This window comes from Hyaena hyaena, unplaced genomic scaffold, assembly GCF_003009895.1.
Source record: "Hyaena hyaena isolate Hyena2069 unplaced genomic scaffold, ASM300989v1 scaffold_935, whole genome shotgun sequence".
NCBI classification, from domain to species: Eukaryota; Metazoa; Chordata; class Mammalia; order Carnivora; family Hyaenidae; genus Hyaena; species Hyaena hyaena.
Window position 1 is genome coordinate 716,593 of NW_024081571.1, and position 5,094 is coordinate 721,686.

At 40.2% G+C, this 5,094-nt stretch overlaps 1 pseudogene; it reads left to right on the forward strand.

The window, feature by feature from the left end:
* The first annotated feature begins 3,409 nt into the window (after positions 1-3,409).
* On the forward strand, positions 3,410-3,507 carry LOC120223045 (annotated as a pseudogene).
* Positions 3,508-5,094: the final 1,587 nt, after the last annotated feature.

Below are 5,094 nucleotides of genomic sequence, written 5' to 3' on the forward strand. Positions count from 1 at the left end.
AACAGCCTCATTTTAACTTAATTACCTCTTCAGAGGCCCTATCCCCAAACACAGTTACATTCTGAGGTATGGGGGAGTCAAGGCTTCAACATATGAACTTTGGGGAGAAACAATTCAGCCCATAGCATGTAGATTGTGGAAAAAGATAGAAGGCACTACATTAGGATGACAGCATTAATGAGTCAAAAATGGTTACCTCTCAAAGTGGCTGACATACTAAACACACAAATGCTTTAAAATTTCTGTTCTTATAATGCAGCCTTTGCCTTATAGAATGGGCCATTTTGTTTGACGGTGAATCTGTCAGCAAATTTAAAATGCCTGAATTATACAATTTATAGTGAACAAAGTGAAAACCCAAGGCAATTTCAATTATAGGGCAATTCATCAACTATAAGGAAGAGTCTCAGAACACAGATTGAATTATGGTGAGCAGGGTAGTGTATGCAAAATTCTTCCTCCAATATAAACTTAGGAGGGTCTCTGCAGAACGGTATAACAAAGCATGGCTATTTCCATAATTGCATTTGCTCCGGCTCTTGGGTCAGCACACTTTCGATGTTCCAACGAAGTAGAAAAGAGCTCATAGATTTTCAAGGCTGCAACTCAAGCCAGAGGTATGCTGTTAACAGTTCAAGACAGGAGAAAATTGTAATGTATGGCCTCCAAATTTATACTCTTCCTGACCCAGGTAATGAAACATGAACTACACATCCAGCTTTTGATAAAGTAGTGCTCATTTGGGCGGTGAGGGACTGCAGGTAGATATTTATTTCTTTGGCTGCCCTCCTAACTTGTCCTTGACTGGCAAGGCTTTCACATTAACCCTTTTCTCAGAGGATTCTGAGGAAGTTGGCTCCTGGTGATGAAATGGCTACTACATTTACTACCCATCCTTCAGCTTTACATTTGCTTATAATTATCTCGTTGCTGTGTTCCTGTATATTATTGCTGCCGTTACAATGATACCATCTTGTTGAGTGATTAGAAATAGCCCAATGAAGAAGGGGAGACAATTTCTGCAATATATTCAGTCAGCCTCCAGTAAGCAAAAAGTAGGCTGTCAGAATTCCCCATCTCATAGATGCACCTGACCCTCTGGGTGACCCTAGGTTGACCCACCATTCCACTTTCACATTACATGATAACATGGAAAATTCACTGACCCAGTGTTTGAGAATTAAGAGAATGATGACTGCAAAATGATATAAAATGGAAAGCTTTAGAAACACTAAATAACCATGACCATGCTTAATGGAGTATGGCAATAAAATATTACTTACTGGACCAGAAGAAAGAAGTCATAGTGGATGGAGGAGATGAGAAGAGCAGACAAAGGAGAGGAAAGAGCAAAGGAGAGTTTGAGGATGGATATTGGCAGTGCTGTTCCAGCCCCTCTTGATACAGACAGACTGTAACAACCACAAAAATATTCCCATAGCACAAGCTTTAAAGTAAAACATAAGGCTTAGCTTCAGGGAAGAATGAGTGTGTGTGTGTTAAAAGTCGGATGGAGGAGGGTGTGACTTTTGGACTTAATATCTAAAGGAGTTAAACTTAAAGGAGGGGCTTCATACTGGGCACCTTTGGGGAATAATGAATGAGGCCTGACACTCACCTCTTCATGGAAGAGAGCATGAGTCCAGAAACAAAAAGAATGAAAACCAATGACAGTCCAGTGAATGAATCAGTTTAGTCTTCTGGGAGAAAAAGGTTATAACTTGTTTTTTTGGTTTTGGTTATTATTTAACTTTTATTTTTTAAATGTTTATTTTTGGGAGAGAGAGAGAAGTGAGAGAGAGTGTGTGCACAAGTAGGGGAGGGGCAGAAAAAGAGGGAGACAGAATCTGAAGTAAGCTCCAGGCTCTGAGCTGTGGGGCTCAAACTCATGAGCCATAAGATCATGATCTGAGTTAAAGTCAGTTGCTTACCTGACATAGCCACATAGATGCCTCAAAAGGTTATAAACTTTGTAAAGTCCAGGGGTGCCTGGGTGGCTCTGTTGATTGTGCGTCTGGCTCTCGATTTCTGCTGACAGCACAGATCCTGCTTGGGATTCTCTCTCTCCCTCTCCCTGCCCCTCCTCTGCTCATTCCCTCTCTCTCTCTCTTTCTCTCATTATAGAAGGTGAGGACCTATTCCTGGCTCACTGTCTCCTGCCACAAAAGCTAAAGGGAGGGCTTGGGGGACTCCAGCAAATGAGAAAAGCATTGTGCCTGGTAGTATGGGCTTTGTCACCATCAATGACCCCTGGCTCTACTGTAAGAGTAAGATCATGCTAGGATTCACTAAAACAGGGCTAATCAAGAGATGTGATATCACATAAAGTTTATTGGACATGGAAGCACAAAATCAGGGCTTAATTTGATGACTAACCAATGTATAGGTTTAAGTCTGTTATATAACTTCTCTGAAACTCAAGTTATTCATAGCAGTGGGAATGATAAGAATTGCCTCATAGAAGTTTTGTGATTACATAGATGAAAGCATAATACAAATATTTGTTGAGCACCTGTTATGTGCCTGGAACTGAATATGAACTGCAAATTAAACCATAAAAAAGGAAGGCAAAGTCTTGGCCCTAATGAGGTTCAGAAGTTTATCCTGGAGTAAGGGCATAGGCCATTTAGTGCTCAACAATACTTAATTGCTTAGTCTCCCTCACAGTTAGGTTGGGGCTTTGGGACTGGGTTCTGACAATGGAATGTAGGAGGATGAAATGCGAGGCACTTCTAAGCTCGGCTCTCAGAAAATGTCCTGCAGAGGGGCCCCTGGGTGGCTCAGTCAGTTGAGCAGCCAACTTCAGCTCAGGTCATGATCTCATGGTTTCTGAGTTCAAGTCCCACTCAGGCTCTCTGCTGTCAGCATGGAGCCCACTTCAGATCCTCTGTCCTTCCCTCTCTGTCTCTGCCCCTACCCAGCACATGATCTCTGTCTCAAAAAGGAATAAACATAAAAAAAAAAAAAAAAAGAAAATATCTTGCATAACCACTATGATTGTGGAAGCCATGTTTTCCAGACTGTATAGCTATGGATACATGTACAACCTGATCTGCACCTGACTGTGGTGGGAGCCACAACTAAACTTGATCATGTGGAGCCAGTGGGTTTTTAGACTTTGTCAGCCACCACAGCCTGCCTTAGCCTATCTCTCTAGGAAACCGGAGGCTTGCCTGCATGGCCTGCTCTGTGAGTGAGCTTGGAAGTAGATTCTCCTCCTGTTGAGTCTTAGGACTCAGCCCTGGCTGACACCTTGATTGTAGTCCTATTGGGAGACCCTGAGCCAGTGGTACTTAGCCAAGCTGCGTGCAGATTCCTGACTAACAAGAACTGAGATAATAAATATTTTACTCTTTCAAGCTTCTAAGTTTGGGGGTCATTTGTGACACAGCAATAGAAAACCAATACGGTGCTCTATTTGGCAGCACATACACTAAAATTGGAATGATAGAGAAGATGATCATGTGCCCTGTATAAGGATAAGATTGTGAAGCATTCCATACTAAAAAAAAAAAAAAAAAGAAAGAAAAGAAAACCGATACAAATTCACCTGTCCATCAGTAGGTTAGTGGATAACCAAACTGGTATATCCATTCAGTGGAATGCAACTCAGCAGTAAAAAAAAAAATGAACTGTTGAACTACAACAAGGATGAGTCACTAAATAATAATTAGATAATTAGAAGTAAGACAAAAGAGTACATACTGTAAGATTCAATTGATGTAAAATCTAGAAAATGCAAACTAGTCTAGAGTGGAAGAAGGCAGATCAGTGACTACCTGGGTTTGGCGTGAGTGGGACAAGAAGGAGTGGAAGCACACAAAAGATTACAAAGAAGTATGAGGCAACTTTGCAGAGTGATAGCTATGTTCACTATCTTGATTGTGGTGATGGCTTCACAGGTGTAAACATGCAAAAACTTAAAATATTTGTACTTTATTGTATGCTAATTATAATTCAGTAAAGCTGTGTCCAGCTATATAACTCTAAAATCATTTATTTTGTTTGAAGAAGCGATTTTTATTTCAGCCCTTTGATCCAATGGTGTACTCTTCCCCTAATCTTGCATTTGCACAAAGCAGCACCCTCATAATCTTGTGTATGTGTTCACCCACCTATGCCTCGGTGTTAAAGAGGCACCCTCAAATATAAAACCTAATTTCTTTCAAAATAGTGACCAGTTAAAAGTGATTGTCAATCCCTTGGCCCAGGTTTGTGGGTATTTCATTTACTCTTATGGCATTGACCTTCCCTTTCACAATCCTACCCCCAAAGCAAAACTAGAGGCTCCTAAGCTGATGCATTCCCAACAGCCAAGGACGCTTGTCAGAGTGAACAGATGAGAGTTTGTTCAACCAAGTTTATTAATAATGTAAAGAATAATCAAGCAAGACTGCATTCTGTACATTGTAGGGACTGCAGGGGGAAAAACTCTCAGAAACCTTAGCCCACAGAGCTCTAAATCAGGCACATGTCCAATTCTCACCTTTTTAGACTTCTTTAATATGGCTTGCTGGTTGATTTGCTTCCTGATATGAACAGCTGCATTTATTTCTAATATTTCCCTGCTCATTTCTTTAACTATCCACACCTTTGCCAGCTATCTGAAGAGTCACCATGACAGAAAGCCAACAAGATGCAAGAATTAAGTATAAAATTAGCTAAAATTTTGGTATGACTTTAACACCTTCCAAATTACATACTCAAGCACTTGAAACCTTTAGTGGCTGACTAAGCTTCTAGAAGCCATAACTTAGAAGATGCCCAATGCATTTTATACTGAATGAATTAGTGGATCATTTGATTTCAGGGGAGCTGAACACCATTCAATGGTTTTAATTATGTCTTGATTAAAGAAATTACATTTATTATTTGTAGAATTTGCCAAGGAAATGGTGCCAAATAACATTATACACACACACACACACACACACACACACACACACAAACACATATTATAGACATGGCGGTTTACAAATCATTATTTACTTGTATATTTTTTTATGATGCAAATCCTATTACAAAGTTGTCAACAAACTCTGTTATATCTCACTCCTTAAGAAAGACTTGCTGGAAGTCCCTTGAATATTTTGA